Raw genomic sequence first — 17,580 nt, forward strand, 5'->3', positions numbered from 1 at the left:
TTCACAGGGTTTATATTACAAATTTTATGTTCTTTGTCTTAACAGGTGATTTACCAGTTATATGAGACCATTAATCAGAAAAGGAAGAACTTAACCCCCTTGTGTACAGTTTTCATGTTTGGCATACGTTAAAGCATATACGACAAAGTAAACTAAATCTGCGATGCAACCTAGTTCATTGAGACCACTTTTATCTAACAACTTACATATACAATTATCATCCGATACCCTATATTGACATCAACTAGACTTGTAAGCTAACTTCAGTATCCCAAAATATGAGCTATTAGACATTACATGACATTCAACACCACAGTACATGTATATAAACAACATCTGCAGATCTTCTCTTTTATACTCATTGCTCAAACTTTCGAGTTACATTGGTAGTGTAATTGTGTACCTGGTATAGAGGACAAAGAAGAAAGGAATGATCAGCTGGGCAGTATGCAGTAAACACAGCAACAACATATACACAGCAACAACACAGCAACAAACCAACAACCAAAATTGTTTTCCACAGTCCACGAACAACCAACAATAATTCCCAGAACAAAAGAATCCAGCAAATAGTCGAGTACCAAACCAGTAATCTCAGAAAAAGAACAGAGTAGGAAACAACAGCCCAGAATGTTGAATGCAACAGCAAACAGAAATCCAATGACCACAAGAAAGCTTGGCAGACAAACAAGAAGAGCAAAACCCCACAGAAAACCTGATCGAACTGGACTCTTGCATAGTTTCTTCTAGACAATACTCATTCACAATGTTCTGAAATTTATTTCTGTTTTTCCTTTTCAGTTTTTCTTACTCCCAAGATCTCTCCAGACTCAACAAAATTTTTATTCCCCCCTGTTCTAATGGAAGGTCCCCCCTTTAATAGCCTAACCAGTCTGTTTTATAACTCAAAATTGCCCCCTCCTCGTTGTTTTTCCACTCACTTCTTTTAAATAAAAAATTCCCATCAAATCCCTGACAGCCCCTCTCTCTTTTGTTGTTAAAATGTACTAATCACTTGTTTATTTAACCAAAGTATGGGCAGTAGGAATATAATCTGACAGCACATGCTGTCCAATTATTTTAATCCCTTAAAGCTAACCATACCCATGCTGCCCATGGTCTAAACCAAATGGCATCGTGTTTTAAAATCAAAGTCTGAATCTGCCATTATAACCTTTCTCCTAGATGTTCTTTAGTTCAATTTGAACAAAATCAATAGGCAATACAATTCAGTTCCTAATGAGACTCAAATACGATCACAGCAGAAATAAGCCATACGAATCAAGTTGTTACCATTAACGATTGAAACTAATTGACGACATATATCGACTCGACTATATTAATCGTAACACATAACAATCAATCGTTCATATAAACAACACGTATAGAGTCCCGAATGACTTCAGACAAATTTGTTCAAACACTGGGAACTTATATGAATTAAACTCGTTTGACGACTAATCTAATTGATGAGCATGTATATCACAGGGTATATTCAGAACACAAACAGAAGACAATTGACCAAATAAAAAGGCCTTTAACAGAGATGGAAGAAATCCGAATGAAAAATAACAAAATAACAAACAAACACAACGAAACATGCTGACAACTTAATTAGAACTAAAACAAAAGAAAGGAAAACTTACCAAAAGAGTTTGAAATCAAAATGACCCAAATCTGACTCAACTTCGAACTCTTGAGGCCGAACAAACTTTAATCAGGGTGTTCTCACATGAGAACACCTTGATTAAGGTCTATTAGACCTCAAACCCTTGTTAAGACCGGCCGGATTCCAAGGCTATTAGTGTTCTAAGGTCTGGATTTTCAGATCTGGATTTTTAGGAGTTGTGGGTAGATTCGGACCAAACCAAGCTTGGTTTGGTCACGAGGAAGGTCAGGGGAGTGTCTGATACAAAGATGGTGAGGTTTGGTATAGATCGAGTTTTGTCTCGAATCTTCAAATCCAGATTCGAGACGACAGGAGGTGATTCGAGGTTCGTGGTTAGTGGATTCGTGTTCAGGGGAGTGAGGGGGTCTTAGGGTGTTCGGGAGGTGGCCACCGGCGTTCATGCCGCCGGGTTTTGGTGGAAGGGAAACTAGGGCGGCTTGCTAGGGTTTGGGGGTTTCAGGTTGGGGAAGGAGACGAGTGAGGGGTGGGGTTCGGATAGGGGGTGCGGGGTAAAGGGAAGGTTTATATATGGTCTATGGGATTGGATCTGAGCCGTTAGATCAGATGATCTCAACGGCTTGGATCTGAGGGTGAGAAATGAGACGGGGTCGTTTGGTAGTTAAACGGGGTCGTTTGGTTTAAGTGAGGGGTTGGGTCGGATTGGTTATTGGGTCGGGTTTGATCATGGGTTGCTAAAAGAGGTCCTGAACCGTTAGATCGGCTTGGACGGACGACTCAGATTGATTTGCCTGAAATGGCGTCGTTTCAGGAGGTGCCTGGGCAGGCCTGGTCTGGACTGGGTCAGATCGAATGAGTTTGGGCCTATTTTTGGTTTATTTCCTTGGCCCAAACCGTTTTCTTCATTCTTTTCTCCCTTTTTATTTCCTTTTTCTTTTCTCTTTTTTTTTCTAATCTTAAAACTAAAAATAAAATGAAATTCAAACAAACATAATTATCAAAATATTTAAATAGGTTAAATCGCACCCTAGAATATTTTTGTGAATTTTTCTTTTACTGAATGAATTATGGTCTAATTACCAGGACATACACATTTTGTATTTTGTTTAATAATGTAAAAATGGACAAAATGGACAGAACCACACATGACTAGCAGCACACGTTACGGAAAATTGAAAATTGTACAGCGAGGTCCTTTGTTACTATTTCTTTTGGAGTGATTGTCCGTGAAGCAAAAATCACGTGCTTACAGCTGCCCCTCTTTGCACGAAGACACGAAGGGTTTTCGCGCAAAGATAAAGCGAGCGATTTTTGCCCGTCCGAATACTCCGTGTGAAGCATTTTTTGAAAAAGATTTGACCGAACCTTTGCTTCAGAGGTTTCCTACATATCCTGGGCTGAACAGGAATCAGGTCAATGTAGTTCGGGAAATTTTGGTAGCTGGGACTACCGCGTGACTGTATTGCTTGCTGCTGTTGTGCGCTGTTGCACGCTACTGTAGGATGCTACCGCTCACTGATCTCCTTGTTACATTATTCTTGAAAGGAAAAACAAGAAGCTAAGCTAGAGTGTGAGATCTCATCTATCTTCAACTTGTTCTTGTTGCCTTGCTTTCTTGTCGGCTAACGCTTTCCTCTGACGCCTTTATTTTGTGAACCTGGCAGATTATGCTGATCCTTCGCCTTTTCTGAATGCCAGTTTTCATCACTTTGTTTGATTCGCTGGGAACATGGCTTTCTTCTTTAAATCTTTCACTGGTTTCTTCAGTGGTATGTCTCTTCATCAGCATTGTTATACTGGGCATGCTACAATGTCTCCGAACTGCTTCTTCTAATATGCGTTCCTTCTTCCTTTTGAACGTGCACTTGCTTTGGCAGACTTCTACTTCTTGGTGCTGGGGATTTTATTCTTCCCTGCTTGGGGATCTCTGTTGTAACCTTCCGTCTTCAGGTGGGGCTACTGATTCCAAAATCTAGAGACAAAATGTATTCCCGCATTATACTGGTGGGCGACCTAGAACTTAAATGTATTCCCGCATTATACTGGTGGGCAACCTAGAACTTAAATGTATTCCCGCATTATACTGGTGGGCGACCTAGAACTTAAAAGTATTCCCGCATTATACTGGTGGGCGACCTAGAACTTAAAAATATTCCCGCATTATACTGGTGGGCGACCTAGAACTTAAAAGTATTCCCGCATTATACTGGTGGGCGACCTAGAACTTAAATGTATTCCGGCATTATACTGGTGGGCAACCTAGAACTTAAAAGTATTTCCGCATTATACTGGTGGGCGACCTAGAACATAAAAGTATTCCCGCATTATACTGGTGGGCGACCTAGAACTTAAATGTATTCCCGCATTATACTGGTGGGCGACCTAGAACTTAAAAGTATTCCCGTATTATACTGGTGGGCGACCTAGAACTTAAAAGTATTCCCGCATTATACTGGTGGACGACCTAGAACTTAAATGTATTCCCGCATTATACTGGTGGGCGACCTAGAACTTAAAAGTATTCCCGCATTATACTGGTGGGCGACCTAGAACTTAAAAGTATTCCCGCATTATACTGGTGGGCGACCTAGAACTTAAAAGTATTCCCGCATTATACTGGTGGGCGACCTAGAACTTAAAGGTATTCCCGCATTATACTGGTGGGCGACCTAGAACTTAAAAGTATTCCCGCATTATACTGGTGGACGACCTAGAACTTAAAAGTATTCCCGCATTATACTGGTGGGCGACCTAGAACTTAAAAGTATTCCCGCATTATACTGGTGGGCGACCTAGAACTTAAAAGTATTCCCGTATTATACTGGTGGGCGACCTAGAACTTAAAAGTATTCCCGCATTATACTGGTGGGCGACCTAGAACTTAAAAGTATTCCCGCATTATACTGGTGGGCGACCTAGAACATAAAAGTATTCCCGCATTATACTGGTGGGCGACCTAGAACTTAAAAGTATTCCCGCATTATACTGGTGGGCGACCTAGAACTTAAATGTATTCCCGCATTATACTGGTGGGCGACCTAGAACTTAAAAGTATTCCCGCATTATACTGGTGGGCGACCTAGAACTTAAATGTATTCCCGCATTATACTGGTGGGCAACCTAGAACTTAAATGTATTCCCGCATTATACTGGTGGGCGACCTAGAACTTAAAAGTATTCCCGCATTATACTGGTGGGCGACCTAGAACTTAAATGTATTCCCGCATTATACTGGTGGGCGACCTAGAACATAAATGTATTCCCGCATTATACTGGTGGGCGACCTAGAACTTAAATGTATTCCCGCATTATACTGGTGGGCGACCTAGAACTTAAATGTATTGAAATTGCTTCCCCGTTTTTCGAGAAAATTTTCGACAATCGGCAGAAAATTTTCTGCCCCGGTTTTTGGTGACTTCCATGGCGTTGCATCTTGCTGCCATCATCAATTCTTTGTTCTCCTGCAACAGACAAAAGGATTTAGTCAGTTTTAATCGTGGTGGTAGAGGGTGCCTTTCTGGCGAGCAATTTTTCTCTCTTCCCCTTTTCTTGCTCTTTGTCCCCATAATTGGTTGGCGGGCAAAGTTGCCTGTTGGGGGTCTCTAGCCTGCTGGGGATTGGTTTTCAATTTATCCCCTTTTCTGCTTTCTTTTAAAACACATGATGTGGGAGTCTGCTTCTAACTCCCGAAACCACTCCCTTTTGGAGCTTACTTCTTCCAACATTTCCGAGCACAATCCCTGCATTGCCTGGGGCCGGCCTTTAAGACTGTTTGTATTATCCTGCATTGGATGAATTCCCCTTCGGTTTCTGGTAGTAAGCTTTGACAAATCCTTTAAAGACACATTTTAGGAAAAGAAATAAAGATATGGAAAAGAGAAAATCTTTCTGAACCAATATTTTGTGGGAGGAGACAATCAAAAGAACTTATCTGGAGGACACAACTGGTCCCCGTGATCATGACGTGCACCATAGATTCCCGACCCAGTCTATTTGTATCAATCGATTTGCCCGATGGTCTGACTTGCTGGGGATGATAAATGGATGTTCATCCTATTGCGAATGTGGTAGCTTTTGCTGATCTGTCTTGTCGTCTCATAGTGCCCTTCGAGGGGTTTTCACTAATGAGACTCTCTCGTTTCTCTCATCTCCCGGCGCCTTATGGTGCCTGTGAAGGTTTTCACCAATAAGACTCTCTCATTTCATACCCCTCATCTTACATCGCCTCTCGGTGCCTGTGAAAGTCTTCACCGATAAGACTCTCTCATTTTCGGGAAATCGGGGTGTTGTAGATACGACCCTCCTTTCTGGAGATTCCCTTGACCATCAACTCATTTCCAGTCTTACGATCCTCTTCTTTGCTGGGGATCAGTGTATTATTCTCGGCCTTATTCGCCGGACTTGGCATCTCTCGAACATTGATCGGGAGGTCTTTTGGATGTTGATGTTGGTTTTGGTGTGGGATTGAAGAAAAGCTATAAAAATGAAAACAATTTGAAGGGTGATGTGCTACAACTTTTGGAATCAAACCTTTGTTGGAACTTAAAACATAACCTCTGCCCCAGCTTTCTTGCTTGGGGAATTTATTTTTTACGCTTATGTTGAGCTATGTGCGTTACGCACATTGTGCCTATTATGCACACTATGTACATTATGCATCCCATATTTGCTATGATGCATACTATGACCGAGCCGTGAGGCGCCTACGTATCCTCTTTGAGGAATCAGGTCAAACGTAGTTCCCACGGTTTTGTATTTCTTGTGATTTTATCTTCTTCTTTTTTTCTTTTCCTTCTTCTTTTCTTTTCTTTTTCTTTTCTTTTCTTTTTTTTTCATATCTTTCCCATTAGTGATTCCAAAAGAGGGGTATTGAAAGAATTTCTTAAGGCTCAAAGGGGGAAGCAAGGGTTAAAAGTGTTTGGATAGAAGAAAGAATTGCCTCCGTCATCTCATTATTCAACAAATGCCAAATACAAACAAATAAACCAAAAATTGCCATAATTAAAGGAGTTACGCATAATATCTCTTGACTGCATCTGAATTGATAGCCATGTCGACACATCTACCTTCGACATCTGTCAAACACAAAGCACCGTTGGACAATACTCTGGTCACGATATAAGGCCCTTGCCAATTTTGGGCGAATTTGCCTTTTGCCTCGACCTGATGTGGGAGGATCTTCTTCAATATCAGCTGCCCTACTTCAAACTTCCTGGGGCGCACCTTCTTATTATACGCTCTTGCCATTCTCTTCTGGTACAGCTGAACATGGCACACTGCTGCCAATCTTTTCTCATCTATCAGGCTTAACTGTTCCAATCGAGCTTTGACCCATTCATCGTCGTCAATCCCGGCTTCAGCGACAATTTGGAGGGACAGAATTTTGACCTCCGCTGGTATCACGGCCTCAGTTCCATACACCAACGAATAAGGAGTTGTGCCTATGGAAATCCGGACGGTAGTGCGGTAACCCAACAAGGCAAAGGGTAATTTCTCGTGCCATTGTCTGGACCCTTCCACCATTTTTCGCAGTATCTTTTTGATATTCTTATTGGCTGCTTCGACTGCTCCATTTGCCTTAGGACGATATGGGGTGGAATTGCGGTGTATAATCTTGAATTGTTGGCATACCTCTCTCATCAGGCTGCTATTAAGATTCGCACCGTTATCCGTGATGATCACTTTTGGGATCCCAAATCTGCAGATGATATGGGAGTGAACAAAGTCCACCACTGCCTTCTTGGTTACTGATTTGAAGGTTTTAGCCTCAACCCATTTGGTGAAGTAATCAATGGTCACTAGAATGAACCTATGACCGTTGGACGCTGCTGGCTCGATGGGCCCAATGACATCCATGCCCCATGCTACAAACGGCCAGGGTGCTGACATCGTATGTAATTCTGCTGGCGGAGAATGAATCAAGTCTCCATGTATCTGGCACTGATGGCATTTCCTCACGAAAGTGATACAGTCGTGTTCCATGGTGAGCCAATAACACCCTGTTCGAAGGATTTTTCTTGCCAATACATATCCACTCATGTGTGGCCCACAAACTCCAGCATGTACTTCTGCCATAACCGTTGTTGCCTGCCTGGCATCTATGCATCTCAACAATCCCAGATCCGGGGTTCTTTTGTACAATATTCCCCCACTGAGGAAGAAACCATTCGACAAACGCCGAAGGGCTCTTTTTTGGTCTCCAGAGGCATGTTCTGGATATATCCCCATCCTGAGGTATTCCTTGATATCATGAAACCAGGGTTCGCCATCTGCTTCTTCTTCTACGGCATTGCAGTAGGCGTGCTGATCACGGACCTGGATGTGTAGAGGATCAACATACATTTTGTCAGGGTGGTGCAGCATTGATGCTAAGGTGGCTAAGGCATCCGCAACCTCATTGTGAACTCTCGGGATGTGTTTGAACTTCACCGATCGAAATTGCTTGCTCAGATCATGCAAGCATTGTCGGTATGGTATGAGTTTTAGATCTCGTGTTTCCCATTCACCCTGAATTTGATGTACCAAGAGGTCCGAGTCTCCCAAGACCAAGACGTCTTGGACATCCATGTCAGCAGCCAAGCGCAGACCCAGAATGCAAGCCTCATACTCGGCCATATTGTTGGTGCAATAGAAGCGTAGTTGAGCCGTAACAGGATAATGCCGTCCTGTTTCAGAAATGAGTACTGCTCCTATTCCAACCCCTTTTGCGTTTGCAGCTCCATCGAAGAAAAGCTTCCAACCCGGTTCCTCAGGTAATTCCAACTCATTCGTATGCATCACCTCTTCGTCAGGAAAATACGTTCTTAAGGGTTCGTATTTTTCATCAACGGGATTCTCTGCCAAATGGTCTGCCAGTGCCTGGGCTTTCATGGCTGTCCTCGTCACATAGACGATATCAAACTCGGTGAGCAGAATTTGCCATTTTGCCAACCTTCCCGTGGGCATAGGTTTCTGAAATATATATTTCAATGGGTCCAAACGGGATATGAGATACGTAGTATATGAAGACAGGTAGTGCTTCAACTTCTGAGCTACCCAAGTTAGGGCGCAGCATGTTTTCTCGAGTTGAGTGTACTTGACCTCATGCACTGTGAATTTCTTACTGAGATAGTAGATGGCCTGCTCCTTCCTTCCTGTGTCATCATGTTGCCCCAGTACACAACCAAATGAATTTTCCAAGACCGTCAGGTAAAGGATTAGGGGTTTCCCGGGCTTAGGCGGGACCAATACGGGTGGATTAGACAGATACCCTTTGATTTGGTCGAAAGCCTCCTGACACTCTGCCGTCCAACCTACTGCAGCATCCTTTCTCAGCAGCCGAAATATGGGCTCACAAGTTGCTGTGAGTTGAGCGATGAACCTGCTGATGTAATTGAGTCTACCCAGCAAACTCATTACCTCTGTTTTGTTCCTTGGCGGTGGCAAATCTCGGATGGATTCAATTTTGGATGGGTCTAACTCAATCCCCCGTCGACTGACGATGAATCCTAGCAACTTTCCTGATGGAACCCCGAATGCGCATTTGGCCGGGTTAAGCTTGATATCATACCTCCGGAGTCTTTGGAAAAATCTCCTTAGGTCTGCTACATGGTCCTCCTGACGCCAAGATTTGATGATCACATCATCGACGTACACCTCGATTTCCTTGTGTATCATGTCATGAAACACAGCAGTCATTGCTCGCATGTACGTTGCCCCGGCGTTCTTTAACCCGAATGGCATTACCCGATAGCAGTAGGTTCCCCATGGCGTAATAAACGCTGTCTTCTCAGCATCCTCCTCGTCCATTAGGATCTGATGATAACCCGCATAGCAATCCACAAAGGATCCGATCTCGCGCCCAGCGCAATTATCGATCAGGATATGAATGTTGGGTAACGGAAAATTGTCCTTGGGACTTGCTTTGTTGAGGTTGCGGTAGTCAACGCACACCCTGATTTTTCCATCCTTCTTTGGGACTGGTACCACATTGGCCAACCACTCGGGATATCGAGTGACCCGAATGACCTTCGATTGTAACTGCTTAATCACTTCTTCCTTGATCTTTACACTCATTTCTGTTTTAAATTTCCTTAGTTTTTGCTTGACCGGAGGGTATGCCGGGTCAGTGGGTAATTTGTGAACCACTAAATTGGTGCTTAATCCAGGCATATCATCATATGACCATGCAAAAACATCTTTGAATTCCATGAGAGTTTTGATCAATTCTGCTCTGACATTCGGCTCAATGTGGATGCTAATTTTGGTCTCTTGGACGTTATCAGCGTCTCCTAGATTCACAGCCTCGGTGTCATTTAGGTTAGGCTTGGGTTTCTCTTCAAATTGGCACAGTTCTCGGTTTATTTCTTCGAAGGCTTCACCTTCGTCACATTCAGATTCATCGTCACAAACGACCTTTTGCATCATTGAGTCGGTTTCAGATTGATTTATTAGACTAGGTCGAAGATCCGCTGTGCATGCCATGTCATTAGAACCAGTAAAAAGAGAACTGTTCAGAAAGAAAAAGAACAAGACAAAAATTAAAATGAGACAAAAGAAAAGAACTTTATTAAATTTGCGGGATAAAAAGGGTTCACACTTTTACAAAACGAAAGTAAAATTTGGATTACACCCTTGAATAATCCGATCAAACAAACAAACAAACAAAACATTAATCAAAGCCTACTACCAAGACTCCCCTCGGACAGGAAGAGGAGTAACCGTCCAATTGTTGGTCTTGGCCTCAGGCCCCACAAATTGTATCTCTGCTCTGCTGGAACCTTCTCCAGCTTCCACCATACTGACATCCGCGAATAGTCTCTCAAAACTCTGATTCAGGTCTTCATTTATACCGATCAAAGGTCCTTGAATCTTTGGGACCGGTGACCCCTTGGCACTTGCTTTAACAAAAGACCTTGAGAGGCGTGGCACTGGTTTAGGCAGAAACCAGACCCTCTTCTTCATTTTTCGCGCTTGCTTCCTGTCTGCTGCGGTTGGTTTGAACCCCAACCCGAAAGTTTCCAGATTCTTAGGAAGGGAGACAGGTTGGACTATCCCTTGAAGTTCAACTCCCAGGCCTTTTCCCGGCACAAACCCATTACCCAGCATTTCTGATACCATCATGACTGTTGCGGCAGCCACCCTAGGGTGCGGGATGATTTCTCCTTCAGAAATTTTGTTGGCCGACCCTGTATCGAGAATCTGGTAGACCCAGGGACCCTTGTCATCAGTGGTCTCTATGAAAGGCACAATGGTTCCGCCCATGGTGCATGTTGTATCCTCGCCGTGCAACACGACCTCTTGTCTTTCCCACTCGAACTTCACTGTCTGATGTAGGGTGGAAGGCACCGCTTTAGCTGCATGAATCCAGGGTCGTCCTAACAGCAGGTTATAAGAAACTGTGGCATCTAACACCTGGAATTCCATGGTAAATAGGACTGGCCCAATGGTCAGTTTAAGTACAACATCCCCCACAGTGGCTGTTCCGTTTCCGTCAAACCCCCGGACACAGATGCTATTCTCCCGGATTCTTCCACGGTCAATCTTTAACTGGTCCAGGGTGGATAATGGACAAATATTGGCGCTTGAGCCGTTATCCACCAATACTCGGGTTACCACCGAGTCTTCACATTTGACAGCTAGGTATAGAGCTTTATTGTGCTCCGTTCCTTCCACCGGCAGGTCATCATCTGAGAATGTCACTCTATTCACCTCGAAAATCTTGCTAGCAATGGTTTCCAGGTGGTTTACAGAAATCTCACTGGGTACATGAGCCTCGTTCAATATCTTTAACAGGGCCCGACGATGTTCCTCGGAATGGAGGAGTAATGACAATAGTGAGATCTGGGCAGGTGTTTTTCTCAGCTGCTCAACCACAGAATAGTCTTGTACTTTCATCTTCCTCAGGAATTCTTCAGCCTCTTCTTCTGACACTGGCTTCTTGGTTGCCACTGGGTTGGTTTTTCTTAACTCCACCGGAGCAAAACATCGACCTGATCGAGTCAGCCCTTGCGCTTCACAACTGACTTCTTCCACCTGTTTTCCTTGGTACGTCACCACTGCCTTTTCATATTTCCAAGGCACAGCCCTGCTGTCAATCATCGGCAGTTGGACCACAGGCTTTATGGTCACCCGTTCTCTACATACCCCTTTCAACACGACTGCCGGTGTGGGCAGGATCCCTGGTATTACCAATTTGCTTGGCTCGGGTTTGCTTGCTATGATGGACGGGCTCTTCCCCAATATCACTACCGGCTTGACGCCTTCTCCCTGCGACTGTACACTCGTTCCTCCACTGGTTAAGACTTCTTTCGGGGCGGCTTGGATCATCATCACTGTTTGTGAGGGTTTTCTTAATTCTCCTCCCTCACACACCAACTCAATCATGTGAGTTTCGTGGTGCGCTGGCAGTGGGTTTTGGTTGATGTTAGGAGCCTCCGGTGTCTGGACCTCGATCTTATTGGTGTCAATAAGATCCTGTATGGCATGCCTTAACTTCCAGCACTTCTCGGTATCGTGCCCGAGCATCCCTGAACAGTATTCACAACTGATTGATCGATCTACATTCTGAGGTGGGGGATTTAGTTCTCGAGTCTGGACAGGACTAACCAAACCCAATTGCCGCAGCTTGTGGAACAAAGCTGTGTAGGTTTCTCCTAGCTCTGTGAAGGTTCTTTGCTTCCGCAACCTGTCATTCCTAGCATCTGGATTTCCCCGGAAACCTGCCCCTGAAGGGTTTCTATATGCCCTTGGTGGAGGGTAGGTGTTTTGTGGTGGTGCATATATGTTCTGGGGAGCCGGTGCGCGCCATTGTGGGCGAACCGGAGGCTGAGTGTATACCTGGGCTTGGTGTACGGAACAATGTGGTTCTCGAGGTGGATAGAAATTTTGTGGTGGGTTGTATGGGTAGTTTGACCTGTGAGGCCTGGGTTGGTTGTAGTGCGGCCTGCCAGCCCTGGACCAACTGCCTGCCTCGATCGTGGCAACCTCTTCTTTCTTTCTTCTCAGCGCACCTCCCGTGCCGCTTTGAATAGCCTGGGTTGTGGCCTTAAGTGCCGAATAGTTCAAGATCTTGTCCGACCTCAAACCTTCTTCTATCATGACCCCTATTTTGACCACCTCGTTGAAAGATTTTCCAACCGTTGTCACCAAGTGACCAAAGTAGGTTGGATCCAATGTCTGCAAAAAATAGTCCACCATCTCTCCCTCTCTCATGGGAGGATCGACTCTAGCTGCTTGTTCTCTCCAGCGGAACCCGAACTCGCGAAAACTTTCCCCGGGTTTCTTCCCAGTTCTTAATAACGTGAGACGGTCAGGGACTATCTCTAGATTGTACTGGAAATGACCTGCAAAAGCCTGCGCCAGATCATCCCACGTGTACCACCTGCTGAAATCTTGCCTGGTATACCATTCCAGTGCAGATCCACTCAGACTTTGGCCGAAATAAGCTATCAAAAGCTCATCCTTGCCTCCTGCCCCTCTCATTTTGCTACAGAATCCCCGCAAATGTGCCATGGGATCACCGTGCCCTTCATATAAATCAAACTTGGGCATCTTGAACCCAGCCGGGAGTTGGACATCTGGGAAAGGGCACAGATCTTTGTATGCCACGCTGACTTGATTGCCCAGCCCGTGCAAGTTCCTGAAGGATTGCTCCAGGCTTTTGAACTTTCTCAACACTTCATCCTGTTCAGGGGCCTTAACCGGCTTCTCAATCTCTGCCGGTACTTCCAAACATGGATTGTAAGCCTGTGGTTCGGGTGCATGGAATGTAGGCTCAGGGGGATAGTATTGTGTATCGTGAGCCTGAAACAATGGCTCACTGGTCGTTCGCTGCAAAGGGGCTGATGCAGGTCCCACAAAAATGGGAATATTGGGTGTTGGGAGAGGTTGATGGGGTGGTGGAGCTTGGGAATCATGAGGGCTTCTTTCTTGATGATAGAGGGGATTTGGGCGGCTTGTGGAAGGGCCAGAGTGAGGGTACTCCGGCATGTGTCCCAGTGTTTCAGGACTCTTTTGTGTTTTGGCTAGGGCTAGTTGCATTGCATTCATTTCTAGTCCCATCCTTTCAATCTTTTCCATCGCTTCTTTTAACAACTGGCTCATCGGCCTTTCTTCTTCATTGCTATTCTCCGAAGTAGTCATGCTTGATGCTATCGGTCCTTTGGATCTGGTTTGGTATGAATGTGTTGCCAGAATTCTTTAACAACTAACTGTCTGGTATCAGACAACAACAAACTTTGTTAGTGTTAGAGCTTAACAGATTTGATCATAACACATAGAGGATGCAATGCACCTAGGCAGTTAACCGTTTCTACATGCTTTGCTTCAAACAACATGCGTCATCCCGGTTTGCTCATTCGTCTCTTTAAAGTATTTTGCGAAACCCTGCGTTTTATTTTATTTACATTTTCTTTTCTTTATTTATTAAAAGCGGTCGAATCTTATGGGGATTGCCTACGTATCACGTCCCCGCGTGAATCAGACCAGGCGTAGTTCTGCCTTAAAGTAAAGAAACACACAATTCTTGTGAAATCATTAAATTCATTCTCAAAATTTTGCTATTACAAATTACTTCAAGCAAGGAATAGCAATAGTACAGACTCCACAGTTCTTAACCCGTTTTGACTAAAAGAAAGGAAAACAACATATGGAAAAGCGACAAAGCCAAATAAACAGGACTCAACCAAAGATTAATTTTCCAACTTAGGGACCCGCGAGGCATCATTCGGCCTTTCCGCGGCCCTTGGTGTGAGGTCCCTCTGCAGGTTTTTCAGCTCATTCATGATTCGGTGGACGCAACCCATGATGGAAACAAGGAGGGTCTTTCGAGGCTTTTGCTCGCATGCCAGGCATCTCATGTAGATGTAATGCCCAATCTCGTCGATCTTTCCCCGAATGTTGTCCCTTTCCGCGAACAACTGCCTTATCTGTCGGTTCTTCAATCCTAGTGTTTGTGCATTGCTGGCAAGCTGGTCCTGGAACATCTCCATTTGCCTTTCCATTCTGGTCATTGCCTCGTAACATCGCCTTCTGTCGGCTTGGGCATCTCGTGTTTGCTTGAAGATCCTCTCTTGAAGAGAGGCATTCGTTTCCCTTAATGTCCCGATGCTCAGTTCATAATCCCTTATGACTCGTTGCAGGCGCTGCCTCCGAGCTATCGCACCCTTTGCCCACTTGGTCCGCAATCTTGCTGTGCTGGCCTTGGCTCTTTCCAAATCTTCCTGGCATTCCGCAACCTGATCCTTTAACCCTGCTATCAATCTTTTATCTGCCCGGCTTCTCAGCTGGCTATTAGCCTCCTTTTTCATTCTCCGGATCTGAGCTTTGAGGATTTCGCCTTCTCTGATTAATCTGTTATTTTCTCCCTTGTGGGCGGCAGACTGTAATTGGCACTCAAACCTCATATCCTGAACTTGTTGCTTCAGTTTGCCTGCTTCGGCAAGATATTCCCGCTCTTTGGCCAACCAGCCCCACTGCTCTTGTGAAGATTTGGCAAATTCTTGCAGGTGAGGTCTTTTGGTCGGTCTTCCAGATGATGTCTCCCCTTTGTACCAGGCCTGATACCCGGGCGAAACTTCCCCTTTTGCCCGATTCATTACACAAGTATTTGCTTCTAAGTATTGACATTGGCTCCAAATTTGACGCACCCTTGCTTCGGGAAACTGGCCGTCGGGACTGATCTTGATCACCTGGGTGCTTAGATCCTCATCTTTCGGCACTATCTGATACCTCCCCAGTTGCCTTAAAACCCGATGCGGTGCGTATGGTTGAATGCTCTTGAGTCCCATTAAGAGAAAATGGGGTCTGGCTGCTGGCATGTATATGACTTCGTCGATCGGTAACCATCCTAGCGCCCACTGTATTTGACTGGCGTTGAGGGTATGGAAATATGAGGTCCATGCTGTGACTCCTTCTGGTAGGTAGGTTTCATTAACTCTGGTATAGAACTCCTCTATGCAGGTCTTTCCAGCGGATCCATGGCTCAGAAACTGGGCTCGGTGACATAGGTGTTCGGTCATCCACATTTGCAACAACAAATTGCAACCCTCGAAAAAGCTTCCTCCGGCTTTGCAAGATGTGAGAGCCCGGAACATATCAGATACTATCATGGGCGCCAACGTACTATCACTCTGTGTGAGCAACGTACTGACGACCCCTGCTATCTTTATGTCAATATTCCCGTCTTTTCTTGGGAATACTAGTAGTCCTAAGAAAGTTATCATGAAAGCAATCCGTCTATGTTCTTCCCACTTTTGGCGATTACCTTTGCTGCACAACTGGTTTTCTGGCTTGTCGAATCCTCCTATGTGACCATATCTTTGATATATGAAACTCATGCTGCAAAAACCTTTTGCCAAGTCAGGGTTATGAATTGTTCTGACTATCTTTAAGGAGTCCAGAAACCGGTGTATTGCTACAGCTCTTGGAGCAATCAGATATTTGTGCCTCAAAGGAGTCTCAGCGCTGCCGATATACCCTGCTATTTCTTCTAAAGTTGGGGTAAGTTCAAAATCTGAGAAACGGAAGACATTGTGCGCAGGATCCCAGTGGGGAACTAGTGCCCTTATGATATCTCCTCGTGGCCTGATATCCAACAAACTCGTGAGGCCTTTCAGATACTTCTTGATTTCGTCATGCCCTTCTTTGCCTAAATCATTCCACCAGAGCCGCAATTGGAGGGGGATTTTACTCATGATTGAAAAGGGTTCATTCGGAGTCGTGCTCATTCTGCACATTTATTAATAAGATTTTAACAAACGACACTTATTCTGATAAAAACAAAAATATATGCGATTTTTTTGAATTTTGAATTTTCGTATATATATAAAAAAAAACTTTCTGAAGAAGTCAATAACGGAAAATATTTTTTGATTTTTGTTTCGAAAACTGAGAGCCTAAAAGAACTCTCTAGACCTTTGGCAAGACAAATACTTTTGCAACAAATAAAGATATATATACATTTTTTGAAGTAAAGAAAGACTTTTTGAATTTTTCATATATATATATATATACATATTTGCAACAAATAATAGAAGTAAAGGCAAAATAAGACTCCCTTTTTTTTTATTATTATTTTCGAATTTTCATAAAAACCATTTTAAAAATAAGATTCTTTTTTTTTTTAAATTTTTTATTTTTATGGCAAGACAAACTATATATTTCTATTTATATTTTATTTATGAAAAAAACAAAACAGAACAATGATTTTTCAAAATTTCGGCAGGGTTTGACAGTATTTGTTTTTTTTTTCAAAAATAATCAATCAATTCCCTAACCGTTATTTCTTTTTTTTTTCACAATTTTCCAAATATTCAAACACCGGTCAGCATGCGGGCATGAGACAAATAAATGCACGGAAAACAATAGGATGCATCAGAATGGTCTTTTCATATCAGGTCGCTAGTCCTAGACGGACCCAACCCCTGTGTTGAGTCCCCTAAGTCATATGCAACATGATGCAAATAAGCGTTCCTACTAGGGATCCGGCATGAAGTCACGTTATTCTATGTTCAAAACCTGGGTCGGTGTTCTAGACAGTGTACCCGAGCGGACAACTCGAGTTGAGGAAGGAGCTCCTTTCCGGGAACCAAAAGGCCAGCCGGCTTAGAAACTTTCCGAGCCTCTTTTATTTAGGGTATGACACTAACAGAATAGGGAGTCTCAACCAGTGAGCACATCCCCGGAGGTAAGAAGAGAAAGGTTTCGGCACAGTTTATATACAGTTCAAATAATATCAAAGCGGTAAAAGCAGCATTTAGCACATTAGGCTCAGAACATGTAATAATCAGATAATAAATAAAGCCAAATAATAACAATTATTCTAAGCTCGAATTCTTAACCCTGAACCAGTGGTTCTGGGTCAAAAGGTTCCCCAGCAGAGTCGCCAGAGCTGTCACACCTCCTTTTTCCGCGCCCGAGGGGCGCAAGGGAGTTTTTCCAATTAAAGGACAATCGAAATGGGATTGGTTTAT

The sequence above is a fragment of the Nicotiana sylvestris genome, chromosome 10 (assembly GCF_000393655.2).
Source record: "Nicotiana sylvestris chromosome 10, ASM39365v2, whole genome shotgun sequence".
In the NCBI taxonomy this organism is placed as follows: Eukaryota; Viridiplantae; Streptophyta; class Magnoliopsida; order Solanales; family Solanaceae; genus Nicotiana; species Nicotiana sylvestris.